The following is an 11,023-nucleotide window of genomic DNA, read 5'->3' on the forward strand; positions in this document are numbered from 1 at the left end:
GAAAGTTATAGTAAAATATTTGAACTGTAACATAGAATTTTTATTTAATATTTTGATTTTAACACTGATTACAAGGCACTGGTAATGTAGAACCATTTTTTGAGAAATGCGATTGTTTTGTTGAAGGACGGGTCATCTTCCCTATGCCACTAGATGGCTCTCTCCAATCAGAAATTGAGTCTCCACCTGCGCCATGTTCTGTGCCGGTTTTAACCCATTCAAAGCGGAGGTCTTACCCAGATATTGGTTTGATTTGATTTGGATTTGGGATCACAATGGGCACACACTTGAGACCTGACTGCTTTGCTGCATTTGGACTTTTCAATAATTTTCTTATGACAAATGTAAAATGCTTTCTAAACTAGACGCGTCGCAATTCAGGGCAATTGCAAAGTGTGGTTGCGCCGATGCCGGTCGCGGCCGCCGGGACTCGAGGGATACGCCGGGAGGAATACCGCCGGGAGGAATACCGCCGGGAGGAATACCGTCGGAGGACGCGCAACGTGCGATTCGAATTCGGTGCCGATCGGATCCCGCGTTCGTGACACGTGCCGTTTTGATTTGAGGAAATAGGCCCCTCCCACTAAAGAAATATGCCCCTCCCACAAATGTAACGTCACAATTATATAGTCACGTCACTCCTGAGATCACTTGTGTTTCATTTTGAATGGATTGATCCCCCCAAAATCATGTTTTTGCGTCAAACGGTTACGTTTTGTGCATTTGTGGCACCCCCTATCGGTCAAAGTGGAAATGCTTTTAGGGATTTGTTGAGTAAACCACCCTTGACATGTGATTAAAATTTGGGATTGACTGGACATTTCCTTTGTGATTTTTTACCTTTTTTGTAAAACAGGCCCCTCCCGCTAACTTTGGAAGCCATTTACGGACGAACGGTATAGACTATCAAAATTCCGCTTGGAGATGTTTATCGCATGGGTCCAGAGATCATGTGTACCGATTTTTGTGGGAGGAGGAGCTTAAAGTGTGTTTTGAAGAAAATTCAAAATGGTGGAAAATCTATCATGACGCAAATGGGCGTGGCCTATATGGGGAGTTGCGTCATGACCCAAGGAATCTAGGGGGGGGGGGATTTTTATTCTATGACCTACGGTTCAAGAGTTATAGGCCAAAACGTAAAGGCGGCTGTTATAGCGCCACCATGAGGCCGAATGGTGTAATTATTTGTTTAATAATTTTGAACTAAATTATGAACCTCCCCTCCAAATCTGGTAACTCTAGCTCTTACGGTTTCTGAGAAACTTGAATTTGAGTTTTATCACTTTTCCATTAAAGTGGATGGGGAAATTTAATGCACTAATAAATCAATATCAATTAAACTATTCAACCAATCTCTTAGAAAAATACAAGCGCACGATTCCCGGTCAAGACGGTCATTTTAACATATGGCACTAAATTGGGGAAAAAAAACTGTGGGAGGAGATGTGGTTTGAAATAAAGTTTATCTATAAATAAAGTGTATAGAGTACTATAGTCTGGGCAACCACACTAATAATTGCTACAATCAATGATCAAACACAAGGTCTGTACACAGTCCAATAATTAAATGCCTTTAAAAAACATGAAAAAAATAAAAAATATAAATGCTGCTCATGAATTGCCATCCTAAAATGTTTACGTTCTCACAAGGATAGTACAAACCTGTGTGTGTGTGTGTGTGTGTGTGTGTGTGTGTGTGTGTGTGTGTGTGTGTGTGTGTGTGTGTGTGTGTGTGTGTGTGTGTGTGTGTGTGTGTGTGTGTGTGTGTGTGTGTGTGTGTGTGTGTGTGTGTTTGTGAGTGACAGTGTTTTTGTGCGCGAGCGCGCGTGTTTATTCAAATCTCCGCTGAGTGTTTTCTGTTACACAAAGCCCTATTGAAGGACAAAATGCAGTCTGGGTATTATTATACACACACAAGTAACACCCATTCTTCTCTGTGTTTCTAAAGTCAATACAAGTTCTAATCTAAAGACGTGGCGGTTCGCAACGCTGCTCACAATGTTTTGCAACGGAAGTGTCTTTTACCCAGAACACCTGGTCATTTCCAGTAGGAAACAACAACAATGTGAGCAGCAGGTCCTCGTCTGCCTGACCTACAACCAACCTCACCATGTCACCACAAGTGGTTTAAAGTAACTAAGTACATTTACTCAAGTACTGTACTTAAGTACAATTTTGAGGTACTTTTACTTTATTGGAGTATTTCCAATTGTCTATACTTTTACTTCTACTCCACTACATCTCAGAGGCAAATATTCTTAGTCTTAGTATAGTCTTAGTCCAGTGGTTCTCAAACTTTTTCATGCCAAGGACCCCCAAATTGACACTTATTAGCCCGCGGACCCCCATTTCAAATGATATGCCAGGGACATATCCCCATAAGAGAAGATGTTTCACTGCTAGCTACCAGTGATTCTCAACCATATTAATTTCAAGAGGACCCCAGTTTGACATGTATTAGGGCTACGGACCCCCATTTAATTGCATTTCTATCCCTGGGACCCCAATTTATATTGTAAAATCAATGTTAATGTAACTCTGAGAATGTACAAATGGAACCAAATGTGGTTCCATTTGTACACTCTCAGAGTTACAGACCCACAAGGGTCCATTTGGTTCCTAACTATCCTTCATTTAGCTGGGGACCCCCTAGAACCCCCTGAAGGACCACTGGGGGTCCCCGGACCCCACTTTGAGAACCAATGTCTTAGTCGACTAAACATGAAAATCTTAGTCTTTTAGTCTCTCAGTCTTAGTGTAATCTTAGTCGACTAAATATCAAAATCTTAGTCTTTTAGTCTTAGTCAACAAAATGAAATTAACACTGATGGAAAGGAGCTGAAAATGTTCGGGGGGGTGATCTGTCTGTCTGTCTGTCTGTCTGTCTGTCTGTCTGTCTGCCCGCCCGCCCGCCCGTCCGCCCGCCCGTCCGTCCGCCCGCCTGCATTTGTTTGTTTGTTTGTATGTTTATTTATTTATTTATTTCTGTCTGCTATGTAGCACCTCAATCACACAAAGAACCACAAAAGAACAGATTACGATACAGTACAAGATTTGTTTTGTGTGATACAGATCTGTATGGTAGAGTATGAAGAAAAAAAAACACGTCACATTCAAGGTTTTCTTTATTGTTAACATCTTTGTGTGGCAGCTACTGTAGTACATACGTCCCTACACAAGACGTAGAACAATACACATGACATGTTTTCCTTCAGAGCTTGAAACCGTTTTGAGCTTGTAGATCTGCTATTTTTGGTGAAGAGATTTGGTGTGGACGGGTAAAAAAAGTGGTCCGACTAACATGTGTAACTCAAGTTTGTTTCTTTAACCCATTAAGACCTGAGGCCGATTCTACAAATGTCTTCTAAATCCTAACAGTTTTCTGAAACACTTATGTTGCTACAGTATAATAACAGTGGTTCTTAAACTTTTTCATGTCAAGGACCCCTAAAATTATATGTATTTGGCCGCGGACCCCCGTCTCAAAATGCTTAGTTCCAGGAACCCCCCAGAAGCAAAGATTTGAGTTACAAATGTTTGCTTTAAAAAATATATATATTCCAAGATTTGTACAAATGTTCAGACATTTTCAAAAATAGCCAAATAAATCTTAGAACAACACAGATGCGTTCCCGGTCTTAATGGATTAAGACTAGAGGGTTTAAGTGGGTAATTTTTTTTATATTTTCTTACATTTATAAAGAATGTCCAGAAGCCACACATGCACTGAGCGAAGACGCCTCTGCTAGTCGATCGTGGTCACGTCTCTCGACATCAACTATGTGTGTGGAATATGGTAAAGTATTGATGAGAGGTGGTGATCTTCTCCCAAAAAGTTGAACTCTTTGCTGCTCAAGGCGTCCAGAGCGCTCCGCCAACGCCGGACGGCCGAGGGGCGCTGAAAAGGAAGAGGAGAGAGCGAGCTCTTTACCGTAGAAATGCCTGTCAGAAAAGCCCTCTGCGGATTCAGCCCCTTAAGGCCCCCATGTCCACCAAGATAGTTGTTTTTCCTGAGCACAGCAGCGCATGTTTTTAATCCATCGAGACCGAGAACGCATCTGTGTCATTTTAGATTTCTTTGGCTATTCAAAAATAGCAGAGTGCCGCGCTATGAGATTGTAGATCTGCTAACTTTTTTTTGGTGAAAATGTGTGCAAATCTGAATATATCTATATTTTTAAAGCAAACATTTTTAACTCCAATATTTGCTTCTGGGGGGTCCCTGGAACAAAATATTTTGGCCGAATACATATAATTTGTGGGGTCCTTGACATGAAAAAGTTGGAGGGCCACTGATATAGCAACGTACTGTTTTTTTTTAACATTTTTAGACCCCTGACATTCTGAAGAATGAAGAAGAGCTTGTGTCCAAACGTTAATCTACAAATAAAGCCTTGACTGGGAGCTTCTTATAAATTACAGTGTGCAGACTTTTATTATTTCTATACTAATCCACTGTTGGTGCTGCACCTGCCGTGACAGTTTTCTTTTCCAAATGTTTTTCTTTAAAACATGCTAAACAGGAACTTTAGTATACTATGTTAGTTTCCTTTCTTGCTTATTATACATTTGACTTCCTCCTCGTATGATTCCATGAGCTTCTGCAGTGCTGCTGTTCAGCCACAGAGAAAAAGGCTGCTCGAGTTTTGTTCCCCGCCGCCATGATTGGTCAAATTGAAGGAATCTGCGCTCGAGTTCATGGTCTTTTATAGAAATACGTCGCCGCCCATTCAGCCTGGCTTCATTATCCTGGCTCGACACAGCCTGGCTCGACAAAGTCGCTCCTTTTCAGCCTGGCTTGGCGTTCATGGAACGGAATAAACCAGGCTATACGGACCCGACTTTGTCAAGCCTGGATTTGACTTAAGCCCAGGCTTATTTAATTAGCCTTTCGTGAAATAGGGCCCTGGCCATTGTTTGTAGGCTGCATGGAAGTCCATATTTGGGCAACGGTTTGTTTTGCGTCTGTGTTGTGTCACGCCCAACGCATATATGGCAGGTTGATTTACATATATTCACAATAGACTGCGTCAGAGTTATAGCTGTAAATATTAGAGCAATCATGGGGTATGAACCCAAGAACCAAAAGGACGTCGCCCAGGGGGAACCCGTAACCGTGAATGAGTTCCGGATAACGGACGAGACCCTCTTACGAGTACAAAAGCTGTTTGAGGAAAACGAGGAAGAGGTCGACAAGCTGTTGGACGAGATGACTAAATGGGGGAAAGAGAGACAGGGACTGGTTTTGGAAAAGGAGGCTTTCGCTGAGAAGAACGTGCAACTCCAGAACCAACTGGACCTCATCCAGGAGGAGCTGAGAACCAAAGAGTCTCTTTGCCAAAAATGGGACGAGGAGAGACAGAAACTAGCGGGAGAAAATGACGCTGAGGCTAAGAGGATCGAGCAATTCCAGATTCAACTCTACCTCATACAAGAAGAACTGAGAGACAAAGAAGTTAAGTTCCAGACAAAGGAGGAGACCCTCCTACACGTCCAGAAACTGCTGGACGAGAAGGAGAAAGAGATCGCCGGCCTTAAGGAGAATCTCTGCAGTCAAAAGGAAGACTACAAAAGGAATCTGTCCGAGAAAGACCAAGCCTGGCAAGAGGAAATGAAGCAGTTAGAACAGTGGAAGATCTACGAACAAATGTATCAGATGGAGGAGAACAAGACGATTGGCGACGAGTACAATGTGGGTGAGGACGATCTGAGCACCAACGAGACTCTTTGGTGCATAGACGAGAAATGGGAGGAGGAGAGACTGGGTCTACAGGATGCTTTGGTTAGGAACGAGCAACTCCGGAACCAACTGCACCTTGTCCAGGAAGAGCAGAGAACCAAAGAGACTGATCGGTCCACGGAGGGTACATGGGAGGAAGAAAGACAGGGACTAGCAAAAGAAAAGGATGCTTTGGCTAAGAAGAATGAGCAACTCCAGAACCAACTGAACCTCATCCAGGAGGAACTGAGAAAAAAAGACGTTAGGTTTCAGACAACGGACGAGACCCTCCTTGACGTCCAAAAGCTACTGGAGGATAAGGAGGAAGAGATCACTGCCCTCAAAGAAAGCCTCGTTCAAATGCAGGACTACAAGGGGAGCGTCTGGAACGACTACTCGCAAGATGAACTCGAGCGGTTAGAAGGCCATTGCTACCTTAGGGAACAGATGTATCAGGAGGGGCACAAGAAGATGATCAGTAACAGTCCTCAGAATGAAGCACCCATCAGCGAGGAGGAGGATGATGATGTTGTAGAGATCAAGTACGAACTGGGCCACATCCAGGAAGAGCCGAGAAGCAAAGATATTGTGTTAAAAGAACTCTCCAAGAGGATAAACCTCCACGATAAGCAGTTTGTCAGGAATTGGAACGCAAAGTCGTGAAGAAACTGAAGAATGAAATGTGTGTGGCCGTGTGGAAGACGGACATGAAGTACAGGATTGTACAACAGCAGCACTTTAAAAAGTGTTGCTGTACGTCTGTCTTTGATATAGTCAATACTGCAATGTCCATTATTGTCCTTCTGGGCCTGGGGTTTTCAACCATTGTCAAGCGAATCGCAGGCCCCCCGTCTTTGTAGGTAGAGGTATTCAGTCGCTGTGCCCTTTGCATTCCACGATTTGTATTGTCATTTACACTTTTATTTAGATAGGGACGAGTATAAATACAGGAAACTCAAGGCAGAGACACACGCGACATGGAGTTTGATTCAAAATGGGTCCTCGCGGCTCACATGGAGCATATGGTTAGTTGCACTCCCATGTTGCGCACTGAACCATGTATGAATGGATGTACAACATCCATTGCCTCTTTTGTTTGCTTTTTTAGTTTTGTCACTCCTGAGTTAGTGACCCAATTTATATATTTAACCTGGGAATATAGGTTTAGTTAAGACGTCAGAAGTGACCTTTAGGTGATTCTGTTTAAATTTAAGTTAATGTATTTTACTCAGCAAAAAACTGAGTAAAATACATTACACTACTGTACATTACACTAGTTGCAGTCTCCCATTAAAAGAGACTGCAACTGCAGCCTGCACCCACTCTGGACTCCCCCCCTGCGTGGAGGCTTATGTTATCCCCATGGGAACACTAACTGTGCAGTTCAGTAAACTCAACTCTCAGGTCCTAGCTTGTAGTTCTGCTACTTTTGCTATTTCTTAATTTGAATCCTGAAAAGTATCAGTTTTGGACTGGAGGTTTCCACCCGACAGACGATATGGATATCATGATGTCCATAGTGCACGCATGCAACAATTGACGCGCTGTCTGTTCGAAACGATCAACCGTTGCTGCAGCTCGAATGTCCGGTCATCTGCGTTATTATTAACACAATTAGCTTAACTGAAACAACGGTAAACAAGGGCTTCTTCTCATGGTTGCGATAACGATTCAACGTTGGGTCGTAAAGGATTACCGGGTTGTCAGATACTGCCAGGAGGATCAAAAGAGCAGCGTTCCTCTCTAAAAGTTGAACTATTGTCTGCTTGAAGCACTCAGGGCGCTCAAGAGACGCTGAACGTCAGGCGGACTCTGTCTTTTCCCAGTGTTTCGCCCAGGTTAGGTTTAGGCATTCTTCAGACAACAGTGACGTCACCCGTTACTTATCGTTCATCCGCCATAATGTTGCCAGGTCAACTCGGTGCATAGAAACCATAGGAAAAAGGCAGTGCTCCTTTCTTTGATATTTTGTTATGTGGATTCATATGCCTTAATTTTCACGTCAGCCTTTGCGGACTTCAGCCAATTGCACCGGCACGTTATGAGCATAAATTGACACGTTTTGGACGTAAAATATGTCCATAAAGACCACCTGCCGATGTCCGGACTAATAGTATGGCCATCAGTTGAGTTTGAGAACATTTTTGTTTACCTGGTAGAGTCCTGGTAGTACTTACATTTACTTAATTCATTCAAATCTTGAAATATTTCATGGTTTGCTGATGCGCTGATGTTGATTACCAACAGCCGTTGCGTTGCTGATATATGTTGTAAATACTTGCACTTGTTTTATTGCAAACTATCCCAAAACAACTGGTTAAGTGCCCCCACATTATTTTATTTACTTATTTTTGTCCTAAAAGGACCAAATAGCAGATTACATCTTGCGAGAAAACCATTATACTGCTTTCAATCTGGCGTCCCTCTTTTGGGCATATGATTATAGGCAGAATAGTGGAGAGTTTATAATTTGGCGGTCCCGTTTTCAAGATCGGTTGTTGTTGCAATTACCATAAAAAAACATAACATGTAGCAACGTGTACATTCCGTAATGCAAAGCCAATGGTGAAAGCTGTGTTGTTTGACCCGGCAAAATACCTGTATGTGTGTCTTAACCCATTAAGACCTGGAACGCATTTGTGTCATTTTTTTATTTGAGCTAAAAAGCATAATTTTACACTTTGGCTATTTAAAAATAGCAGATATACAAGCTCATTGCGCGGCACTACAAGCTTGTAGATCTGCTTTTTTTTTTTATCGTGAAAATGTGTGCGGCCAAATACACATGATTTTGGGGGTCCTTGACATGAAAAAGGAGAACCACTGACATAGAAACATACGTTTTTCAGAATACTGTTGGGATTTAGAAGACATTTGTAGAATCGGCTTCAGGTCTTAATGGGTCAAAGAATAGTTTCTGTGAGGTCAAGGTTAGGGCTAGGCATACTTTTTGTGAGGTTAGGTTTAGGGTTAAGGTTAGATTTAGGCGTATAGTTTTAGTGAGGTAAGGTTAGGATTAAGCCTACCTGGGCGAAACACCAAAGAAAGAGGGACCAACGTGTCTTTACCATAGAAATGCATTGCATATACTCACGTGTTTTATTTTATTGTTATAATTAATATTTTATTTTGATCAAAGCCACTGTTATGGTATTTGGTTGCATGCATAGTTCAGTTACAGTTATACTACTTGAAGAAGCCTTTTATTGTTGTGAAACTTTTGTAACTGATATTGTTTTCTTTTCCATTTTCTCCAGTTTTTTGTCTCATTGGAGACCATTTTTTTACACGCTTGATTTAGAACATACTTTGGATCAATGGTCACAATTTTCTCATGCTTTGCGCTAAACTTTATTCAATTGGTCGGTCCCATATACTGTATGACCATATATAGGCATAGCGGACGGATCTATGGCTCTGGACAACCAGATCTCTGTGTCTGTCAGTCCTAAAACAATACTAAACATCTCTTTAGTACCGTTGAAGTGTTCTTTTGTATGTTAGCCTTCAGTTAGTGAAGTTGAAATACTGAAGTTGAAATGTCTTTTAGGGCTTTTGAGTTGTTCTTTTGAAAGACTGAGGGCCCGATCTTGCACGGCACGTCATCCCTTGTGCCTAATCTTAATAGGCATTTTTTTGTATTTTGAAAAACATTTTAAAATAGTGAAAATAGCCGAACATCTACACACATTATGAGCTTGTAGATCGGCTATTTTCACTATTTTAAAATGTTTATCAAAATAAAATAAAATATAAACTAGTAACATTAGCCATGAAGGATAAGGTGCCGCACAAGATAGGGCCCTCAGTATACTACACCAGTCATTCACTTAGTGCTCTTGAAGTGTTCACAGCAATTTTGCATCGAACGGTACGTCTGATAAGTGTTCTTTTGGACTGACCAGCAAAGCCCAGCTTACTATCTTGGCTTTAATGGTCATTCCAGCCAGCCAGCTGGCCAACCAGCTTCACCAGCAGAATCCAGCTCAGCCTGACTGGGTGACCAGCTGACCAGCTAAGTCCAGTTGTATATGTATATGTATATATAAAAAGATAGATAGATAGATAGATAGATTGTGTTTGAGATGTGGAGTGTCACTGTGTGGTCCCATGGCACAGGATGTCACACCAATGACAGACCCTGCATTCTCTTCTCCTTCAGGGATCTCTGTAATTCTCTTCTCTCTCTCTACTCTTTTTCGCCTCACTGTGTGTGTGTGTGTGTGTGTGAGTGTGTGTGTGCGTGTGTGTGTGGGTATGTGCGTGTGCTGTGCGAGTGAGCGTGCATGTGTGTGAGTGAGTGCGAGAGAGAGGGAGGGAGCGAAAGTGAAGGGGAGCGAAAGTGAGAAGTACAGCAGTAAAACATGCAAATATGGAAAATCGAAGTCATATCAAATTAGCGATTAGTGATTAGTTGTGTCTCTCTTTCCCTCTTGGCGTTCTCTTCTCTCCATCCTTTCCCTCCATTGCAGTGACACGTCTGTTCATATCTGAGCCATCTAAGGCCTGAGTTATAATATACGTAATTATGTCCAGGTGTCTGTTTGGTAGAGTATATCAATACAATATAACTTGTACAATCTGTATGGTAGAGTATATCAATACAATATAACTTATACAATATGTATGGTAGAGTATATCAATACAATATAACTTGTACAATCTGTATGGTAGAGTATGTTAATACAATATAACTTATACAATCTGTATGGTAGAGTATGTTAATACAATATAACTTGTACAATCTGTATGGTAGAGTATGTTAATACTATATCACTTATACAATCTGTATGGTAGAGTATGTTAATCCATACCTGTGATAATACCCGTCGTGGGATATGAGCACCCACGCGTGCGTCATGGTCCGCTTGTTTCAAGGATGGTCCGCTTGTTTCACGGATGTGGCAACACCGGTGCTTGTTTCACACACATGATCTGGCAACCCGGGATCTGGCAACCCGGGAGCCAGCGAACACAAAATAAACAGCTGACATTTAGGGAAAGTGAAAAACGGGCTTCGGTGTTCCGTGCACATGGTAATGGTAAATGGCTGTGTGCAAATGGAGACCAATTGCTCCAGCCACTGAGGAGAACCGGGCAGAAGAGATTTTGGGGGCACACACAGACAGATGCACACACAGATCCACAGAGCTTTGTAGAATATAACTTATACAATTGGGGTGGTTGTATTTTGTCTCCCTGCTCTTCTATTGAGACATTTAGATTGTGTCAAAGGTCATGTCTCAGCTAGACACAGGATCTGATCTGACACATTCAATGTATCCCCTGAGCAAGCATGCAGGC

This window comes from Gymnoscopelus braueri (genome assembly GCF_963280865.1).
Source record: "Gymnoscopelus braueri genome assembly, chromosome: 2".
NCBI classification, from domain to species: domain Eukaryota; kingdom Metazoa; phylum Chordata; class Actinopteri; order Myctophiformes; family Myctophidae; genus Gymnoscopelus; species Gymnoscopelus braueri.